This window comes from Leptodactylus fuscus, chromosome 11 (genome assembly GCF_031893055.1).
Source record: "Leptodactylus fuscus isolate aLepFus1 chromosome 11, aLepFus1.hap2, whole genome shotgun sequence".
Classification (NCBI taxonomy): Eukaryota; Metazoa; Chordata; class Amphibia; order Anura; family Leptodactylidae; genus Leptodactylus; species Leptodactylus fuscus.
This window is the reverse complement of record NC_134275.1, coordinates 40,704,998-40,728,709: the sequence shown is the minus strand read 5'-3', so window position 1 is coordinate 40,728,709 and position 23,712 is coordinate 40,704,998. Positions and strand designations below refer to the sequence as shown.

The 23,712-nt window shown below is 43.0% G+C and overlaps 1 protein-coding gene across 7 annotated transcripts in view; it reads right to left on the bottom strand.

The window, feature by feature from the left end:
• Positions 1-23,712, bottom strand: part of NACC2 (NACC family member 2) — a 109,028-nt gene that overhangs the window by 41,530 nt on the left and 43,786 nt on the right. The window contains exons 1-2 of one of the 7 annotated variants that reach the window (XM_075259509.1): positions 7,733-7,846; positions 41-446 (exon numbers count right to left, since the gene is read on the bottom strand). The exons of 1 other annotated variant lie outside the window; for it this stretch is intronic. The gene's annotated coding sequence lies outside the window, so the exon portion shown is untranslated. Of the gene's footprint in view, positions 1-40; positions 447-7,691; positions 7,847-23,712 lie in introns of those variants that run through there. 5 more of the 7 variants (XM_075259514.1, XM_075259511.1, XM_075259513.1 and 2 more) reach the window with 5 other exon arrangements.

Below are 23,712 nucleotides of genomic sequence, written 5' to 3'. Positions count from 1 at the left end.
AGCTGCCAACTTCTACGTGTCCGCCAGCACGAGAACCTACCTTAAAATTCCAAAACTGGTCCCAAGTTGGGGTTGGAGAAAAAAAAAAAAAAAGAGACAGAGGTCCTCCTCGTCGTCCCGCTTTCAGCCCGTCACTATGAAAACAAAAATAAAAAATAAAAAAGCGCCCATCGGAGGGAAAAAAGGAGGTTAAAAAAAATATATAGAAAAAAAAAAACTCTGTCTCAAGATTTTAGCAAGTCAAAATGTCCACGGCAGTACATAGCATGTCAATGAATTGGCCGGATGCAGATTAACATTCAGCTCGCTCTCCGCAATGAATAGACTCCTTTGATTAGAGACTTGGAGTAAATGCCAGTTCTGGGCTGAAGCTTTAGAAAACAGAGGAAGATCAGTGCCAGAATAATGCCTTCAGTGTTGGTACAAGACAGACTTCTGATGAGTCACTGCAATGCAAACAAAGATGGCAGGATTACTGTACTGTATGCTGATGGAGTGCTTAGTGGTGCCACAGCAACACAGACAGGTTGGAAATTTATAGTGCAGTTTTGCATATGAATTACACTGTAAACTGCCTCTCCTGCCATCCAGCCCTGAGTGTCAAAGCATCTCAACTATTCCAAACAGTCTGCAGAGCTGGCAGCCACCAGGTTTAACTCCTGCAGGCGGAGGATGCTGGAGAGTGGCCAGGACTTTACATATTATTACAGTGTGCAGTTTGCCATCCCCTTTGCTTCTTCCCTGCTACTTTCAGGAGTAGGGGAGTAGTTTGTGTTCGGATGTGTCTTCTCCCTACAGCCTGACATCTGGTCTGCAGCAGGATTCCAGACACAAGGGGAAAGCTGGGAGGTTTATCTGCAATAACAATTTAAGGGAGGGAGGGGAGGCATCAATCCTCACGGTTATGCTTCACATCAGGTCATTACCGGCCAGGTCAAGGAAATACCTAGCGTGGGGCTCCTGGAGATGTTCTCATGGTAATGGGGGAGGTGGCAATTTAATACGTGGGATTTGGTTTTTGTCTGGAGTTTGTAGAATTGATTCAATGTGGGTTAGACGCTTAGTTCTTGGATGAGCTGTTGTGCTGTGTTGCTGGGGAAGGGGTTAATAAAGGGGCCGTTAATCAGTGTCAAGTTTGGGATGGGGCAAAAGTGGGTATTTAACCTATAATTATGGTATCTACCCCCCAACTCCGATATCTACCCCTCTCTGACTCCGATATTTCAACTTCTCCGATATCTACCCCTCTCTCACTCCGATATCTTACCTTCTCCGATATCTACCCCTCTCTGACTCCGATATTTTACCTTCCCTGATATCTACCCCTCTCCAACTCAGATATGTAACTCCCGACTCCAATATCTACCCCTCTCCGATATCTAACATTCTCCAATATCTACCCCTCTCTGACTCTGATATCTTACCTTCTCCAATATCTACCCCTCTCCGATTCCAATATCTACCCCTCTCTGACTACAATACCTTACCTTCTCCGATATCTACCCCTCTCTGACTCCCGACTCCAATATCTACCCTTCTCCAATAGCACTGCTTCCGTTTTACAGGCCACAGCCATTCAAGTGAAGAAGTTGAGAAGCAATACGAAGCATGGCCATTACACAAAGTATGGTGCTGTGCTTGGTATACAGTGAAGAGGACACAACACTCACCTGAATACTGCAGTCAATGGGGTCTGATTGTTAGACCTCCACCAATCTGATATTTATGAACTATCTTAAGGAGAAGTCATTAATATTACAGGCCCAGAATGCCCCTTTCCATGTAATGAATGTAATCCACTGGTGGCTCCTGCTCTGCCTTCACTACTATCATTTAGACCGAGCCAATAGGTGCCCTCCACTGATTCTGGCGCAGTTGGAATTTTTTCTCTACCCTCCACCATTCCCAAGCAATCAGTGTAATTAATTTCAACACAATGATGTCATCTGTTTTCATGTGGGCGGTCCTTAACTGGAGCAGGTAGTCTGGGACCGCCCACCTATTTAACTGAAATGACAGCACTGACTGCTCAGGAATAGTAAGAGCTAGAGAAAAAATTCCAACTGTGTCCAAGTTAGTGATGCAAAGCCTAAAGATGGATGCAAAGTGTAAGGATTGGTAAAAGGTCCCCTTTAAGCTGCTAATGCCACTTTTCTCCAGTAGTGGATGCTGTGCGGGAAATGAACAAACAGCCTCATTTCTACCTAGAAAAATTGGCTTTTTAGTGGTATCAATAGTCAGAACCGCTCCGCCACTCATTTAAATGGGTTGCTGTGATAAGACAACCCCTTTAATAAAATTGTTACACGACAGTAGAGTTAATAGCCAAATAATCCTATATTATTACACTGACCTGTGACCTCACCACTTCCTATATTTATAGGATATATTTCATGGTAAACCCATCCATATTTTCAGTGCATTTAGTCAATATTGTACGGCTTCTATTAGGTACTCCGCCGCTGCCGGAGCTGTAATCCTCTCATCAGCATTCACACAAGGCACAGCTGCACAGGGCAAAGATTATCCCAATAATGCACTAAATGCTCACTGGCTTCCCTGCTTGTAGACAGGAAGGGGGCATCTAATCGGTCATTACAAAATACGTGGGCATGGTCGCAGGTTAAGAGCAGATTATGACGGCGCCAGCCAATACCAGGGCTGACAAAGGTATTAGAAAAATCTACAGTATATACAAGTCCTTGAGTCAATAAGATGCAACAGAAAAGATTCTGGTTTTGGTAAAGCTGGGTGACAACAATATGGCCGCCATATCATAGCCATAGGCAGAATTGATACTATTGATACTCTCTTAACATGTCTGTCTCCCTGACACCTTTCTTATAACTCTGTGTTGTGTCGTCCTTCTGTTATTCTTCCTGGAAATTTCGGAATAAATTGACAAGTGTGTGTTATCAGTTGGGACGTGTCCTTATACACTATGACATTGTCCAATCTGTGTTATACTCTGTAAGGTAACACCCCTTTGGAGAGGGAAACAGTAGCACCCATTTGTCAATTTATTCATATATTTCCAGGGAGGAATGACAGAGGAACCGCACGTTGTAGAGTTAGAAGTAAAGATACCCCAGAATGATTTACTTTTATATTTACTACAATGGACATGTCAGGAGAGTAACAACAGCCATATTGTTCATCACCCAACTTTCCCAGATACAGATCTTTATGTAGCATCACTTTTTAGCAACGGGAAACGACGAACCAAAGCTGTATATTTACCGGAAGAGTTTATCCTCTAGGGGGAGCTGCTCTGTCAGCTGCTGACAAGTAGTGCATGAGATGTAGCAGAGCTGAACTTATTATTTAGTAGTGTCTACATTTATCCAATAGCTCTGGGCGTATGAACATATTAGACCTCTACCGTATGTAACCAGCAGAGGGCACTGGCAGGAAGGGTGGAAGTAGCACTTAGTGTGACCATTGTATGACAGCTGAGGCAGTCACATTCATTCATAGGCTGCTTGATATGGTCTATGGCTGGCTACATTATGGGGTCACTGGGGTCTGCACTAGTTACTGCAGCTGGAAGGTTTGTGGTGGTCTGGTATTATGAGTACACAGACCACGGCTGGCAGCATTATAGAGGCACAGGTCATGGGTAACATAACGGGGACCAGAATACGGCTGACAATGTTATGGGAAAACAGACCATGTCGGGAAACATGACGGGGCACAGATCATGGCAGGAAGTGCTATGGGGGGCACAAATCATGACTGGCAACATTTTGAGGGCACAGATCATGACTGTCAATGTTATGAGGGCACAGACCAAATGTTGGCAACATCACAGAAGCATAGACCATGGCTGGAAAAGTTATAGGAGATTAGATCATGTCTGACATTATTATGAGGGCACAGGTCATAGCTAGCAATGTTATGAGGTTATAAATGACAAGATTATGAAGGCATAGGTGGTACTGTTATGAGGGTACAGGTCATAGGTGGCATTATGAGGGCATAGATGGTATTAAGAGGGCATAGGTCATAGCTAACAATATTATGGAGGCACAAGTCATAGGTGGTATTGTTATGAGGACACAGGTCATAGTGTCATTGTTATGAGGTCATAGGTGGTATTATGAGGGCATAGGTCATAGCTGACAACATTATGATGGTACAAGTCATAGGTCACAGCTGACAATATTATGGGGGCACAAGTCATAGGTGGTATTGTTATGAGGGCACAGGTCATAGGTGAAATTGATATGATGACATAGGTGGTATTGTTATGAGGGCATAGGTCATAGGTGGCATTGTTATGAGGGCATAGGTGGTATTGTTATGAGGTCATAGGTCATAGGTGAAATTGATATGAGGGCATAGGTCATAGCACATATGACACATAGATGGCATTATGAGGGCATAGGTCATAGCTGACAATATTATGGTGGCACAAGTCATAGGTGGCATTATGAGGGCACAGAACATAGGTGGTATTATTAAGAGAGCAGAGGTCATAGGTAACATTATGAGGGCACAGAACATAAGTGGTATTATTATGATGGCAGAGGTCATAGGTGGCAATGTTACTGAATGAATGAAGGGTTAAATGCTATTATTTGTCCTCTCCATACTGCAGCACATTGAGAAGTTTCCAAGTACCCGACACTGCAGTATATAGCAGTAGATATAATAGGAGCGGACAGGTACAAGGAGTGCCAACCTGCAGCAGTACGGGGCACTATCTATTGGGTAAAAATAAACCATATATATTTTAATTCTGCGCTGTCATATAATCCTGTTCTCTCAGTTTATTTTGTAGCACATAATAGGAGGTAAAGTATAAAAGATGGCGATATTACCAGCCTGCGGCGAACGTATATTACGTATTACTGTACTAAAATAGTGCTGAGCCGTGGAGCAAATCCTAAAAATATGGTTATAGGATAGCCACACACGGCTACCTATAGAGACCCAATGTAATATACCTTCATACATATATAGTCACAAGCTATATAAATAGAAACACAGTAAGATATACAGGGATACATATAGCACATGATATGGTCACATTATATATAGAATGGTATGATATAACATCCTGGCGTAGATCACTTCAGTACATGGGGAACCAGCTTATATAGAAGGATGTAAAGATCAGATTCCACATTATAGCAGTGTATGGTATATATGTATGATTAAGCTGCAGTATATGGTGTCATAGTGTTGGTATATAGGACAGTATTTTACATTAACTTGTCACACAATAGGCCATATACATATTCAGTATCCTACAGTATATACTCACATTACAGTACGTGGTAGTATAGTATAGTATAGATGTATAGCAGTATCCAACATATATGCTGCACTACGTCACCATATACTGTTAGATACTGGCATACTCTCATATTATAATATGCTATATATATACACACACACACACACACACACACACACGTTATTTACTTTATCCATATACTGTAAGATCCTAACGTATACTAAGACAATACCATACTGGAAAATACTGTAGGATATTGGAATATACTAACAAGAAATAATGCCACCATATACTGTAGGTTACTGATATATACCCATACTATACTGTGCCACAATATACTGTACTTATTTTATATGCCTCTATACTGTAGGTTACTGATCTATACAAATACTATACTGTGCCATAATATACTGTACATGTGTCATTTTATATGACTATATGCTTTAGGATAATGTTCAATACCGTGTCACAATATACTGTATGCATGTTATTTTATACACCTATATACTGTAGTATACCGGCATATTCAAACATTATATCAACGTCTACAGTCTGATGATGCTGGCATATAATGGCACCATCATATACCGACATGTACTGTAGGATACTGGCAAATAAGACTATATCATGCCCACATATACGTTATAATACAACATTATCATATGCTACCACATACTTTAATATACTGACTATACCATGGAAGCATATATTGTTGTCTGAACATATATACATGTTATTTTATGTGCCCATATATTGTAAGATACTGCAATATACAAGCATGATTGTATGCCAGCATATACATGTGCAATATTGCCCCCATGTACTGGAAAATACCAGTGATATACTATGCAACCATATACTGTAGATTGGACATATAGAAGTACATGTGCTATATCATGTCCCCATATACTATGCTGACGTTACGTGTGTGTGTGTGTGTATATATATATATATATATATATATATATATATATATATATTAGTTATATAGTATGGTATAGTATACGTAAAGAGGATACATGTAACCACTGCAAAATGCAGGCACGAGAACATCTGGTATACACTGTCATACATGTGTCACTATACAATCTAGTATATACTATGTAGTATCACATCCAATATATACCATATAGGTACAGTATGCCACACAATGACATCATGTGTACTACAATGAGGAATATTCTCTCCCATGTACTGCAGTGATACGTAACCTGTTTTTATGCCAGTATAATATCCCACCATACACTGAAGCATATGTACTGCCCCATACCCAGTGACTGTACAGTATATGGCGTCCTAGCCTGGCACACTGCAGTATGTGCTGACATAGTACAGTACATTGGCATCCACGCAGGCAATGTATCACTGCAGTACACGGGGGCCGCTGCAGTCTGTACAGGACACTAGTGATAATGTAGCACATGGCGTATACTAATCCAGCACTCAGACATGTAGCAGTCTGGGTGACAATGCAGGGATGTGCTCTGCCATACTAACAAGTTCTCTCCCCCTCTCACCCGTCTTATCAAACACGGGGGGTGCTGTTTTCACCAAACTCAAAATGTGCGAGGATCAGCAAGAACAGTGTCAGACTGGCAGTGACTTGGCTGGGAGGCAAATCAATTAGACATCAGGCTATCATTTGCCCTCACGCTTATACGAGACGACACCGACCGCCTCCATTCCTGCTGCAGACAAGCTGGTGGAGACCCACCGCCGCCACAGCTGCTGCGGAGCTCTTGGAGGAAGTACAAGTGTCAATCAAAGTTACTGAGTGACAAGTCAGCTCCAGCTACGCCTGTGCCCTGCGGTACTGATCTCAGCATCAGAAAAGCCTCTTGTCCCTGCTTACCACTTTCACAAGGGCCTTATTATACACCGTCACCCCCCCACCTCTTCTGCACAGCAGCTGGGTACACAACATGCAGATACCAAACAGACAGCATATGGCTGGCACAGACACTGGCAGTCAATATACAGAGTATAGAGAGTACACGGAGTATGCAAACTTCATCGCCATATTGTACCACTTCAGAAAAAAACATCATATGACGGGGGTATTAGTACCAGGTCAGGCACTGTACATAAGTGTGGCATATGTTTAATAATACCAGCCACCAAGTTTAAGGATGCTTTGGCAAGAGAAGAGTTAAACGACCATCAAGGCTGAAAGATGAAGCGTGGAATACAAAGAGTTAATATTCCCATCATGACCCGTCTATGCATCACAAAGCGGTCCGGACAGGGGGGCACAAAACTAAGCCGAACTGCAATATAATGCCTCAGCCTGCCCAGCAGCAGAGCTCCCTGCCATGCCGAACGCTACACAGCTTCTGCCACAACCCGGTAGCTGCTACTGAGAAAGAGAAGGCCGGCAGCCAGTCCAAGACCCCCAGAAATCACCACCCTCCCCTCCCCAATAAAAGTACAAAGCCGTAGAGGATCTTACAAGACATGCGGTGCAGTTCCTTGGCTGGGCTCAGTCATTACCTAGTATGGAGGAACAGTCTGCGTGTGTGTGTTTTCTCCCTCTGTCTTGTGCAAGTTAGTCTGTGAGTCAGCATTAACACACATGAGGAGATCAGGAGCCCTGCCGAGCTTGATGCAATGAATGTAGACTGGGAAAAAAAAAAAAAAAGAAAGTGAATTTTGTTGGACTGGAGCCCTGTACTGTAATTCAATTGCCTTTACTTTTCAATTACTGCATAGACTACTGGTAGCCGGAGGCAGGGGATGTGTAAGCATTGCTTACTGCTTACTGCCTGAGCCTAGACAGACATGGGGGCCTGAGCTTTATAGGGATCACATCTGGATGGGATGATGTCCGAGTACTTAGGAGATCCCCGCCAGAGGTCTTTATCTAGGTACAGCGAAGAAACTGGAACCTGGAGCTGCCCCGGGGCTATGCAAGCGGAGATCAGGCAGCACAGCGGGTTGTGCTTGACCAGGCATTGGATAATCAATGGCGGCTGTAATCGGTGTAGACCAGACATGTCCAGATAGAGAGTCTGGATTTGAGTGGGCTCTTAATCTGTTTTCATGGTCTCTACGTGACCTGCAGTCTATTAAGGGCAAATTCAGACAGCCGTGCGTGTGGTCAGGGTAAGGTAGTTTTCATGGCAGCTGCGTTATCCAACGCTGCCATGCCCAAAAACAGGGGTGACCACCTGGAAGACAGGGCAAATCTCATAGGATGTCTGGAAAGCTCCTGAAAACAGGGGTTAAGAACTGGACTCCTGTAAGACTTGGGAAAAACTCCTAGGACACCCAAGAGGCTCCCAAAAACAGATGTGACCTAGCAGTTTCCTGGAAGACTGGGAGAATCTACTGGGATGTCCATGAAGCTTCTGAAAAAAACCCAGTAATGACTACTGTAATCCTGGCCAGATCTCCCAAGATGACCAGGAGGTTCTCAAAAACAGGCATGAACTTCCAGACTCTAGGCAGACTGAGCCAATCTTCTGGGACGTCCAGGAGGCTTCGGATAAGAAGTGACCTTCTTGGTCTGCTAAGAGACTGGCCAAACCTATCAGGATGTCCCGGATGCTCCTCTAGAACAGTGGTGAGCGCCTGAACTCCTGGAAGACTTGGCAAATCTGTGGGGACAGCAAGAGATCATCGCTGTTTTGGGAAACCTCTGGGGACTATCAAAAGACTGGGCAAATCTCTCAAGATGTCCAGGAGGCTCCTAAAAACAGGGGTGCCCTCATGGACTTCTAGAAGAGCAGGCAGGTCTCCCTGGTCTGCCTGAATGCTCCCACATCCAGAGTTCTCTGTGAATTAATACATTATGTTGGCATGTTATGTGCTGGTAACTTCTCAAAAAAGGGGAATGACCAGCATCTTAAGATGTCCTCCTAACATAAAAAGTGGTGTGACGCTCAAAAAGGGGGCACGTCATGTCCCAAAAGGGGGTGTCTAAATTTAAGGCCACATTTGATTGGTCTGCTGCAGGACAACTGTCAGGGTCTCGGGTTTTGGACCTGCCAGTCGAATCCTAAGAATAGGTCATCAAGCTTGGAAAAGCCCTTTAAGGTGCTGTAGTTGTTAAAATCCACAGCATGTGTATGGCTAACGTAAATTCTACAAGAAAAGCCATAAAATAGTTCCATTGAAGAAAATTCGGTGGCTAACCTGCGGCAGAGATCAGAGAACTTCAGACTTGTGCCACAGATTGCCAGATCCATGCCATGGGAACATAATCCAACATGGCCTATGGGTAGGGAGAGTGACTGGACATGTGTGTCCACCAATCCTCCGCTCAGCAGGTGGATCCGCATGTTGCTATGCATTTTGAACACCAGGTGGTGCCATACTAAGCAAGTAAACGTAACTCTGCTTCAGTTTCTTTCATGGAAAATATTCATCTTCTATGATCTAGATAAGAAATATGATACTTAATGGTAGGACAACCCCTTTAAGAAAAGGTACAATTTTTTGAATGTGATGTTGGGAATTGTAAAAAGGTAGTCTACAACCTCTCCAGATTCACGCACACCTCTTCCCCATCACCACTTCCTATAGTTTTAGACAGAAATTTCTCTAAAGTTTCATTTCCTTGTGAAACTATTTGCAGACATGATCAGAAAATTAGATTGTTACTTAATTAAATCAACTTGAAATTCTCCTGAAATACTCTGCCATGCTGTGAATTCCCCATTCATTTAATACTACATAGTACTTTAAAACCAGACCAGCATGGACACACCATGAAGAACACTGACCAGAGTCTTAATGCTGTCAAAATGTACCCTGAGCCTTGCTGGTCTTTGTCACTTGTAAACTGTCCCCTAGTGGTGGCAGCTATTGTAGACCCTGAAGAAAAAAAAAAAAAAAAAAAAAAAAAAAAACACAACAAAAAACATAAAAACAGAAGAATCATAACTACATGCAAAGCCTTTAACTCACACGTTGATTTACCGCTATACAGATGCAACAGATATAAATTGGTCTGATATATTTTCCAAAGGCTTCATTTTGTTAATGGTTATTGTAAGAGAAAAAAAAAAAAAAAAAGATTCCGCTTTACTTTCCAAAGACAGCGCCACGCTTAGGCAAGGGCTGGGTCTGGAACTGCAACTCAAATCACTTGATTGAGGATGAGCTGCAATACCAGACACATCCTAAGGACATGTGTGGCGCTGTTGCACAAACAAAATAGGTCTGTTTTAGAATACCGTACAAAAAAAAAAAAAAAATCAGCTCTGCTACCTCTTTATGTATGTGATAGTAGACATACAGGAGAATGACCTTGGGCAAATATTGATCTTATGAAGAGAGGCGAGGTGCGGATTAAGTTAATGATGCTTGTGGTTTGGCTAGTTTAGTGACAACATACACAGTACGTGCACAATGGGACATGTGATAGATCACACAGCTTGTTGTGTTACACACACATCCAATAAACTTGGTTAACTAGGGCATGTTCTAAATAGGTCATGCAGATTGGTCTGGCCAAGGGGGATGTGTGGCCGGCAACCATCATGTTTACATATGCATGTGAAACAATTGTTTAATACATTGCTATGGGTAAGTGGCTTTATTTTATTAAAGGGGCATTCCCCCTATAGTAAATAATGGGCTATCATCAGGACTTTGAATCGGACTTTGGAAAGAGGATTCAGATTGAAGGGTGTGCAGTCAGGGGCGTAACTAAGGACCTTGGTGAAAAAGCTCAGCTTGGACCCACCTGCACAACTTCTCCTAAAAGGCATCAGCAGGTCCCATCTATACATTTTAGCAGCATTTACATTTCACATTCCTTCTCTACCTGGGCCCAGACTGCCATAATGACTTGTTCACAACATGTCTGTGCCCAAGCTTCCATTCCCTGTCTGTGCCCCCCACATAGTAATGGTGCACCATTTTGTCCCATATCATCTCTCCTCAACTATATACTGAACAAATACTCCTCTTAGCATTAAAACGTTACTTTTATTTCCTTTCTGAAAGTGGAAGGCTGTGTATCATAAATCTCCCTCCAGTGCACCAGAGGGCAGGGGAAATCAAAAACAAGATCAGAGAAGTTTATCCAATCCTAGAATGGTGAAGGTGACCTGTGGAGCCTCGTCTTGTGGGCCCAGTCAGAGTTGCAAAAACTGTGACCCCCTATACCCACTCCAATACATTTTGTCCCCCAAAGACTCCTGGGCCTGGGTTCATCTGCACCTGCCTCATGTACATCTTGCTGTAGTACTGTAGTTCTTTATAGGTTTGCCCTGTGCAGCGGTGTACTGGATTACCCAATCTACTTTAAAGAGTCCCATTTATTTCAATGGAGCAGTGATTCAGTCATTTGCATACTTAGTTGCTGACAGAACTACTGGGCAAGAAACATCCACAAGTTAGCCCTGTGACCCCGAAGGCTGGACCTCCGATTACAATGTGATAGTAAGTGCAAGCCAGGTCATTCTTTCCTTCAAGTCTTTATGTCTTCTACAAAAATTCACCTGATTCCTGTAAAACGTCTTTGAAGGTCCATCTACTGATTTACTGCCATTTGTTATACAATTAAAGGAGAATCCTCTGTGATGCAGCTTCAGCCTGTCTCCCCGGCCTCCTAACTGAGATAGGTTTCTCTCTGTCAGTTCTCACAAGCAGGAGGGAGGGAGAGTAGGGTAAAGTTTGGGCTAATTCACACAGAGCAAAATGGTCAGGATTTTGACACGGAATCCGAAATCAATGGGAGCCAGTCATTTCTTTTTTCCACAAGTCGTTTGTTCCCGCTAGCAGAAAAAAGCGAGCTGCCCTTTCTTCAGATGGATTCCACGGCTGATTCAGCCGTGGCATCCACCTCGCGACATCACCCTCCGGACTACGCCCATTAATTTGGGCCTAATCCGGAGCGGAATGCCGCAATGGGATGTCTGTGCACTGCACCGGCATCCTGTCGCAGCAGCTGCAACGGAATGAGTACACGCGGAACTCCGTGTGAACTTGCCCTTACAATTCATAGAAACACACAGGAGATTCTGCACACAGCACACAAAGATATATAGACAGACAGGGTAAGTCCGAAGAGTTATACCCTATTATATCAATAAGACATTATTGAATGACATCTTCAACAACCCTTTATGACTGTTGTGCAGGCCACATCCCCTTCTCTTCCAATGTTAGGAGTTGCCAGGCCAGGCTCACATGACCACGGAGATCAACCACTGGCCTCAGCAGTTGCTAGTGACATCACCCATTTGTTTATTAGTGATCGCTAACACCATCAATTGGTCTCAATGGTCACATGAGCCTCTCCACTTCTGCCTGGTGAATGGTGGCAAAGGAGGGAAAGGGAACATTAATGCCGGGGTAAGGACTGAGGAGTCAGAAGTTCTTACCAGTGGGGGTTTTGGTCCTGAGACATTTAGTAATTACTAAAATGAAGGGGCTGAACTTTGTGCCCCTTAATTTCTAATGGAGGTCTCAACAACTGGAATTCTAAGAACCAAATCTTCTGACATATCACTATGACACATCAAAAGTTTTTGATATGATAGGAGCTCTTTGAAGCCTTGGCAGATGGGGATGCCAACAATGGAACCATGGAGCACAGGCAGATGATCCTCTTCCGAACCTCTTTTGGGACGATAATGTCACTAGCCTAAACTAGGATTAAGGGGGTATTGTCACTCCTTAGGCAGAGACCACCATATAGGTGTGTGGAGACTTATTAAGCCTTTAGCACTCCACTTCGCAAAGGACCATGGGAAGCATATGCAAATCTGTCTTCCATGATGTAATTAGGAAGTCAGCTGCTGCCTCAGTGTTGCAAACCAATAGAGGGCGCTCACTGGAATGTTAACGGCCGTCCTTGATTGAGAGACTATACCTGGTAATAATCCCAGCGTCATTGCAAAACAAAGGCCTCTTGGAAGGTCGAGCATGATGCGAAAGGGAGCAGCCTTTATTGGGTTATTTCACTGGAGTTCTGTCTTCCTAACTACATCAGGGAAGACAGGCTTGCACATTCCAGTGAGCGCCCTCTATTGGTTTGCAACACTGAGGGAGCAGCTGACTTCCTAATTACATCATGGAAGACAGATTTGCATATTCTTCCCATAGCCTAAACTATTAATACAAAATTGAGAACCGATACTGAACATGCAGAATGGAGCTTCAATGTTCGCTTCATTGAGTTCCTAAATCAATGATGTAGACCCTTAGGGTATGTTCACACAGTGGAACTTGGTGCGGATTTTGTGGCAAATTCTTGATTCAAAGCAAAATTCTACCCCAATTTTTCCTCTCACTGTATTCAAGCAGAGATGGAAGCAGGACGATGCTTGTTCTTGCCGCAGATTCAGATGAAGAACCCTCAGCGGGAGCCACTCCGCTTATCGGCCCCCATCAGCAAGTGAAAGCTGCGGAAAGACAGAAACTGCAGAGGAATTTGAGGTGGAAGTCTGCCTTGAATTCTTCTTTCTTTCCATTATGTGAGCATACCCTTTGACAAACCTATATGTAGACGGCAGCATTGGCTTGGTGTCATGTTATTCCCATGCCCTAATAATTAGATTACACTTTGATTGGGAAGAACTTTCTGTGCCCGGCTAAATATAATCTCACCATTATTATGTCATGTGAAAGCTCCGTTATACAATGAACAACAAGTACACGACCATTAGCATTTCTATCAGTTTTGACTGCAATGTTCCTTAAAGGGGTTTGATGATCTTAGACATTTATGGCATATCCATCATGAATGGAGAGGTTACCAATTCTATTTTCTGTCCTTGATTATTGGGTCGGCCATCTTGCTTGAGCTTCTTCTCTGCTCTTTAAACAGCATTTAGGGACATGCTTTGCAGCATAGGCATGACCATGGGCAGCAATAGTCTGGGGCCAACTCATTCTATAGGAGAGTGTTCGGCACTGAAGGGAATAAGCCGCGACATCATCTATTGTCAGTAGTACATGTAATGATGGCTCAGCAGTGTTATCCTTAAACCTAGCCCCCGGTCTCTGTGCACACGATCTCCAAGCGATGACGTGTGGCCACGTCAATACGACATCAATGGAGGCAGAAACCAGCGGGAAATCATGGAAGCACCGCCATAGGAGCAGCAAAGTGCTGAATATAACGTTTTGGGTATTTTTTGGACTTGAAAATTTTGTCGCAGATCTGCCCCAAAATCCACAACAACATGGAATTTACAGGAAATGCTTGTAAATTTCTTAATCCCCATTGAATTCAATGGGGACAGTCTGCAAAAAATCTGACATGCTGTAGACTTAGAAATCTGCAATGCAGGTCGCACAGTCAGTTTTTGCTACATATGGATGAGACTTGAATCTGCAAATCTGTATTGAAACTCTGCAGCAACTCTGGTATGTGCAAAGGTACCGACAAGCTTCCTGCACATGGACAAATACAGTCTGAAAAAACGGAACGTGGTAGGAGTTCTTACCTGCCCACTGCTCTATATATATTACCAGACCAGACCGTAGATCTCCAGGGAGTCAGGGAATCGGAGCATCCTAGATCACTACAAGGAGCCGTTCCGTCCAGGAAATGCGGACTATACAAGGTCCAGATTTTTCTGAGGAAACATAATATGTGGGGGCCACTGAAGGCACTTATATCGGGGACACTAAAGAGATATAAGGCTTCATCACAATGTGTTACCTATTGAAGAGCACTTTACAATGCCAGGACATGGAAGGGAAGGGTGGCATCCAAAAGAGACAAAGGACAGGGCTAAAAAATCTGCGAGTCACCTCACTTGTCCATCGTTGTGTTCTCTAGAAAATATGAAGTATAAATATGGAAGTGACGGTGGTGGAGCCACTCACGAAACTTTTGCATTGAGTCAAGTGTTAAATGGCCTTATTTGCCCGTGTGGAAAAGGCCCAAGCTAGTGTAGTACCAAAGAACGTATAACCCTTACAGTGTTCGCACCCCCGCAATTCTGTCAGATAATACTCATTTTCTTCCAGAAAATGATTGCAATCACTAATTCTTTGGTATTATCATCTTCATTTAATTTGTCTTCAATGGAAAACCACAAAAAGAATTGTCAAAAAGCCAAATTGGATATAATTCTACAGCAAATATAAAAAGGGGGTGGACAAAAGTATTGGCACTGTTTGAAAAATCATGTGATACTTCTCTAATTTGTGTAATTAACAGCACCTGTTACTTACCTGAGGCACCTAACAGGTGGTGGCAATAACTAAATCACACTTGCAGCCAGTTGAAATGGATTAAAGTTGACTCAACCTCTTTCCTTTGTCCTTGTGTGTACCACATTGAGCATGGAGAAAAGAAAGAAGAACAAAGAACTGTCTGAGGACTTGAGAAGCAAAATTGTGAGGAAGCATGAGCAATCTTGTTCCTGTGTCTACCGTGCGTAGTGTCATTAAGAAGTTTAAAGCCCATGGCACTGTGGCTAACCTCCCTAGATGTGGACGGAAAAGAAAAATTGCCGAGAGATTTCAACGCAAGATTGTGCGGATGGTGGCTAAAGAATCTCGACTAACATCCAAACAAATTCAAGCTGCCCTGCAGTCCGAGGGTACAACAGTGTCACCACGTACTATCCGTCGGCGTCTGAATGAAAAGGGACTGTATGGTAGGATACCCAGGAAGACCCCACTTCTTACCCAGAGACATAAAAAAGCCAGGCTGGAGTTTGCCGAAACTTACCTGAGAAAGCCAAAAACGTTTTGGAAGAATGTTCTCTGGTCAGATGAGACAAAAGTGGAGCTTTTAGGGAAAAGGCATCAACATAGAGTTTACAGGAAAAAAAAGAGGCCTTCAAAGAAAAGAACACGGTCCCTACATTCAAACATAGCAGAGGTTCCCTGATGTTTTGGGGTTGCTTTGCTGCCTCTGGCACTGGACTGCTTGACCGTGTGCATGGCATTATGAAGTCTGAAGACTACCAACACATTGTGCAGCATAATGTAGGGCCCAGTGTGAGAAAGCTGGGTCTCCCTCAGGGGTCATGGGTCTTCCAGCAGGACAATGACCCAAAACACACTTCAAAAAGCACTAGAAAATGGTTTGAGAGAAAGCACTGGAGACTTGTAAAGTGGCCAGCAATGAGTCCAGACCTGAATCCCATAGAACACCTGTGGAGAGATCTCTTGATGGCAGTTTGGAGAAGGCCCCCTTCACATCTCAGGGACCTGGAGCAGTTTGCCAAAGAAGAATGGTCTAAAATTCCAGCAGAGCATTGTAAGAAACTCATTGATGGTTACCGGAAGCGGTTGTGCACAGTTATTTTGTCTAAAGGTTGTTCTACCAAGTATTAGGCTGAGGGGGCCAATACTTTTGTCCGGCCCGTTTTTGGAGTTTTGGGTAAAATGATCAATAATTTGACTTTTTTTCATTCTCTTTTGTGTTTTTGCATTGCAAGCAAAATAAATGAAGATATTGATACCAAAGAGTTTGGGCTTGCAATCATTTTCTGGAAGAAACAGTATTATCTGATAGAATTGCAGGGGTGCCAATACTTTTGGCCAACACTGTATATATGTATGAATAATTTCCTTTGATGGGCCTCACAGAAGCCTGCCTAACAATGGTTTTCATGTACTATTAGAATCTATAAAATATCACAGTATGTAAAGATATAATGCCGGTGAAATGTTCCTACATGTAAATCGGCCATGACCCGATAGCCTCCAGTCATATAAAACATGGTACAATAGAAACATAACTCAACCAATGTTCTAAGAGCTGAAAAGACAATACAACTTTGAATCAAGCACGTGTCGTAGACCCGAATGTCATGGTCGCTGGCCATTACAGTGAAAAGACCCTTCATAGACAATGGGTCGGTGGAATTCAATAAGTTATCTGCTCGGCAGAATCCATTTTCAAAGACAACGGTTTAGAGTTATCGGGGACAATAGAAAAGTTTCCTAAGCATTGTCCGCGGAGTCAGTTCTTGCCGCCACACACAAAGTGAAGCCTTCAATACGAAAATTACATTTCACTTGTGCAGCCACGAAGGTTGAGATTGAGAAATGAAGCAGAGAAATTCCTTTCCATTGCAAAAGAAGGGTCAGGGAGACATTGCCATGTGTAAAGGATTTTATCGGTGTGAAGACCTGAATGTTCCCGACACCTCTATACAGTGACAGTTTGGGTTATGACCGCATTGTGTTGTCAACACGTCTCCAAGGTAGCAGGGCTTGCAGTACCTTATCTGCCTATCTTGGGCTTTTGTAAGCTACGAGGAACTGTTTGTGACATATTGTACATTAGACGTGTCTAACGCCTCAGCTCTGCTTTGTCCCGGGAAGGGTTTTTGTTTGCAAGTTGGTCCTGGCAAGTGACCAAATTACATTTGTGTGTGCATGTCGGCAAGATGCCAGTCTACAAGTGTGGGATCTCATAGTCGTGTAGGCCAAGATAGCTGGTGGTGACACACGGGGGAAATCAGGGTGTAGTTCTTGTTTCGTCTTAATAGGTGGTGGTGGTCTTAGAGGTCTCCTACGTTTTTTGTTTTTTTAAATAGTGACTGCTCAAAGTAGCCCCGTTTAATATACATTTCTCAATGGACAGAGATCTAGTGGAGAACACAAATGCCAGTTACTAGTGATCTAGTGGGGTCTAAGTGGTCAGAAATGCAAGTTTTAGTAAGATGAAGCCTTATTGAAAATATTGTCACTAGATCCTGCTTGGCCTTGTTGGGACAGTACCAAATCTAGCCAGAATTAAATTGGGTAAAATTAACCCAAATTGGGTAAAATTAACCCAAAAATGGGCAGTTTGTGGTCATTGGTTGGATGCTGAAGGGGGGTATTCCCAATTTGGGTTAGGGCTGGGAAGGAGCTAAAGTCTTCCAGAATTTTGGTGTCAACTATAAGAAATTATTTCCTGTTGAGCTCATGTGTGATCTAGTGATTGTCCTAAATCAGATCAGTGTGAGATCCAGTGACTAACCACTATCAGACCGACATGTAAACTAGTGATAATGTGGACAAGTGTGAGATCTATTGCCCAAATGCATTTAAATCAGTGCAGTGTCTACTGATCAGCCCCCTTGTGTGTGATCTAGTAAGCCGCCGCTCTTGGACCAGTATGTGATCTAGTGAGCAGCCCTACTGCAAACTAGTATGTGATCTAACCCTCAGACCATTAGAGGCCAGGGTGAGATCTACCGCCCATTCCATTTTGGCTACGGTGGGAGATCTATTCACGCAGCTGCTTTAGTTGCAGTGTATGATCAAGTGATCAGCCCTTGTAGAGCCAATATGAGATCTAGTGAGCATCCCCTATAAACTCAATACGAGACTTAGTGATAATCCCAAGGGAGATAAATGTGAGATGTTGCACAAATTTAAAATGATCCTATCATTGGATACCCTTTTTTTCTTGATAACATGTCGGAATAGCCTTAAGAAAGGCTATTCGTCTCCTACCATTAGATGTCTTCTCCGCGTCTCCGTTAGGTAGAAAACAGGGTTTTCTTCGGTATGTAAATGAGTTCTCTCGCAGCACTGGGGGCATCCCCAATGCTGCGAGACCACTCTCCAGCGACACCTCCATCTTCTTCAGGAACCCGCCTCTCTGCGTGTCTTCTTCCGTCCTGGGTTTTCAATTATCTAGGCCTCAGGCAGAACCGACTGCACATGCCCAGGCCACAAGAAAATGACCGCTTATACAGCTTACAATGTAAGCGGATATTTTTAGTGGCCTGGGCATGCACAGTCGGCTCAGCCCGAAGCCTAGATAATTGAAAATGCAGAACGGAAGAAGACGCGCAGAGAGGAGTGTTCCTGTAGAAGATGGAGGCGTCGCTGGAGAGTTCTCTCGCAGCATTGGGGACGCCCCCAGTGCTCATTTACATACAGAAGAAAACCCAGTTTTCTACCAAACGGTGGCGTGGAGAAGACATCTAATGGTAGGAGATGAATAGCCTTTCTTAAGGCTTTTCCGACGTGTTATCGAGAAAAAAAAAGGGTATCCAATGATAGGATCCCTTTAAAATCTAGTAATGACCCTGTGTTGAGCCTTTCAGAGATTTCTATAAAGGTTTAGTGACATAGCAGTAGGGATATAAAACTATATAATCTTGTATCTCTGTCACATAGGACCTATAATAAGTTAGATCAGTAGTCTTCAAAACGCAGCTCGGCAGCTGTCAGGGACATGCCGGGAGTTGCAGTTTCAGATGAATGCCTCAGCTTTAAAGGGATGGTCAAGAAACAGTTAACCAGACTTCAGTCCCTTTATAGCCAACTATTACCGGGATTCAGCGACATCTTACAACACATTCTAACGGGTGGGGCCCAAATTCCAGAACCCTCAATCACGTATTATAAGAGGTGATGGGCACAATGCAAAACATTATCCCACAGACCAGTCACATCTGATCACGATAGGAAACGGGAATGTGCATGACCCACACAATGTGTATTTTACATGTTAGTGCCCACGCATCTTCTGGTTTATTTGGTCTTTTCTGCAACCGTGCAAGATTGCGACCTCCGGTAACATATGCAGGGCTGGGATAACAATGTACGTATTGTTTAAGCTATGAATATCTGCACTGGATACAAAGGCAGGTCACACGGAACAAAGCGTCTGTGTCACACATTTCCACATAACCACACACTTGTTTAGGAAACAGGGCATAGAGACAAATGTCACTATTTCACTTTGGCTACTGCCGATACGTAAAGGAGAAGGGTGAAGAAATAGAAGAATATTTATTTTTGGGAATAAGTAGGAAGTGTCACCACCACAATCACCGGTCCTATTGGCGCATACCAGGATGTGGACTGATCCGGTAATGGTAAAGTTGGTGCTGGCTGTATCGGGACGTGGCGCTAAGTTGTCCTTAGGCTATATGCACATGAATGGCATAAAATGGCCAAGAAAAACAGATGCAATGTCTTGTCTTCATCATGATTGTATTGAGTCCATGGGGCAACTTTTTTTCATGGATCCCTCAACTTGAGTCTATTACCATATCCAAGAAAACAGACAAAAATAATGCAACCTGGTTTTCGACAGTCTGTGTCATGTGCATGAGGCCTTAGAAATCAGATGTCCAGCAGCTGTTCCCAGCCATCTCCATGGGATCTGTCGACATTCTAATACCTGTGGTCTGGCACCAACATATTTTGAAGAAGTGCTGTACAAGGTATTTGTCTCCATTGGGACAAAAAACCTAATTTCCAAGTTGACGGAAGTATATTTTTGAAATATGGAAGAAAATTAAAATGCTTTCATATGGGCCAAGGAGACGCCATGCACGTTGGTTCACTCAGTAAGATTTAGCCTTCTGGCCTCAGTGCTCACCACTAACCACCCGTCTTTAAGGGCTGTTTCACGAGGCCAAGTCAAGGTCAAGAAACTCTGTCTACATATTGGTCAAATCTACCAGCCCATCCTGGCTTAGCTGAACTGAACTAGTCTAGGTCAGCTGACCAGAGTTTGGACCATTAAATCCAGCCATTGCATGGACCAAGTTTTCTGCCATGAATTCGGCCTAGTGAAGGAGTCCTAACACAACAACCAAAGATGGTCCTCTGGAAGAAGAAAACCAATATACAAATGATTTTGAAATCCACTTGCCATTGGTGGGGGAAATCATGTATATTAAGTTGTCGGTGGTCCTGCTGAAATCTTTGGGTAGACGGACGTTCATCTAATGTGTATAGAGGTTTTGGATATGCAATGATAGATTTGACTACTCTTTTTCTAAGCCCTCTCTATTGAAATTTTATGAATTTAGGGCAAAAATGATACTACGTGGATAAGTACTCATAGGGACACATAAAACCATAAGTAGAACTGTTCGTAGCCATTCCAGGAAAAGACTCTTAAAAAGGACAGTGTCATATAAGATAAAACACCACCACACATGTCCTTGGAGCTGGTCTTGTAGCTCAGCTCCACTAAAAAGAGAGTATAATATGTTTGGCCGCTTTAAAGAAACTAATGGTTTCTTCATTAACCCCCACAAAAAATTATGGATTTTACTAATTGGATATCCAAGCCACAAGAACCTAAAGTAGTCACCTGTAGTCACCTACAGGCACATTATCAGAGTCAAAGAACCAAGCTGTTTAAGAAGATGGTCCTAGCTGTAGTTGAGTCATATGCAGCTCTGTAGACTTGCTAAAGTCAGAGTTGGTGGATTTTGTTGGGTTCAGATGGTTCAGGGAGCTGGCACTAAGGATAGGACATGTACAGAATTTCTGCACTTCTTGAGTCTTGGGCCCAGAAAACCTATTTGTTCCTACCTCTACTGTAGTTCAGATGACCCAGTTGATTATGGTTGGAGAACTTCTTTCCAAAGTGACTACAAAGTTTGTGATGAAAAGTCTGAGATACAGGACATGGTAAAATTTCTTGAGAAATACTTGAATTTTCCATAGTCTACCTCTCTCGACTGGAACATGCATGAGGTCGCTGCAGAATGAGCAGATATTCTTAGGTTTGGGAAGGCAAGGCTATTCACTGTGTAGACATAAAAGACTCCATGGTTTCAGAAAGGCATTCCAGAGGGCAAGCATCAGGCCTAAACATTACAATAGTAAAGTATGTCACATCTCCTTTAACAATTTAACTCCTTCTGTTTCGAAAGCAGTTGTAAGTTTGTAACACACATCAGTTCTTGGAGGGCACCATAGATTTTAGGTACAGATTTGGCTTGGCTTACTGATGATCAGAGATATCATAAAACTTGTGGTTAGAGAATCTGGAAAGCTTCCAAAAACATTGAGGTTCTTGGTCACACAGGATATCTGAAGAGGAAACCAAACAGGTCTCTGAAACTTGTATAGGCAAACCTTCCAGACGCCATCTCACAATCTACGGCACTATAGTACAGTTATCAGTGTCCCCTCACTGGCCAAGTCTCCAGTCCTAAACTTTGTGGCCCATGGAAACTACAGATTACAGTACGGTAAAGAAGGAGGACTTGGCCCTAAGGTTACTGTAATGGCTGCCATTAACATTGTCCAACAATACCTACTAACTATGTAGGACACTGAGGCAATGAAGGAAAGGCATAATACACCATTAAATGGATTTTCCTCTTTGGACAATCCCTCTCTGTCAATGGATAAGCTGATCACTACTATATTACAGCTATAATCTGTGTGGGAACTTGGCAGCAAGTGTTCAATTCTCCTGCAGCGCCACCACAGACTAAATGAGGTATTACATCATTCTCATTTTTAGCTGTAGCATTTGGTAACTAACAATACTATAGTGGCACGCTATGATAGGATGGGACTCTACGAAATTAATACATGGAACATGGAATTGGTATTCAAGTGGGTGTGGCTAAATGAGAATGGACTTGGCTTACTCAAACAAAAAGCTGGTGCAAAATTTTGCTGCAAAGCAAAACCAATAGGTAGAGTTTAATTAAACTTTCTAAAGTTGCACCAAATTTATCATCCCGTATGAGCCACTATGATAAATCAGACTGTACAAATATGCAGCAGGATTAGTAAATCTGCCCTGGTATCACCAATGTATAAATTGCGTTGTACAGGGGCTCTGAAGATTATGGTACGTAAAAAGGTATTAATATTAGAGATCATTGGAGGGACCAGGTGCAGATTTTTCACTGATGCCCAGATCCGCACATCATGTCTCTACTCCTAGTGTAGGGAGTGCTCCCATGTAATTCAGCCGGATCTCTACTACATAAGCAGAGGCTCTGTTCTGCCATTATATATTCATGAAATGTATTAAACAGACTGAAGTGAGAGATATAAAATCTGCTTTCACGCCGTGTGCAGAAGCCTAAACAGCATCCAGCAGTAATTGGGTTAAGTCCTTATCCGCCCCTCCTTGTTAAATCTGTATAAATCAGTGGAAATAGGAACCAGCTAATCGCCCCCCGCTCAGCACAACCCTGAACAAACCCTCAAAATCTACTAACTAATGCAGTGTGACGCTTCTCAGGATCAATGAGAGATTTCATGGCTGATCTGTCTTATTCTAGACTCAAAGTGAGATTACCAGAATTTTATCCAAAAATGTCAGATTTCTGGAAAGTTTCCAACTATATACAGTTGTATAAGGCAGATATTTACTTGGATCCATTGTATATCATAGTGCAGCCCCCTAACCTATTAGCTCTTCCAAGATACAATGTTTTTTTGATTGGACTCAGTCTTTTTACAAGTACAACACTGGATTTGACCCTATGGTTCCAACATTAATAGCCCAAGCACATCTGAGGTTCAAGACTCTATAAGCATGGATATTGCTCCCCTACGTTTGGGGTAACCTTTGTGCTTTGGAGGAGGAGTCCTGGAGGTGATGAGATGGTCCCAATAGAGCCCTCATCTCAACTTCATCTAGTCTGTCTGGGATGACATGAAGAGACAGAAGGATTAAAGCAAGCCTACATCCACAGAAGACCTGAGCTTAGTTCTCTAGGATGGTGGGAACAACCGGTCTTCCAAAAACGGAGCGCAAGTATACCGAGAAAAACTAAAGTGAAGGGCAAAGGTCACACCAAATATAGATTGTATTGACATTTCTCTTT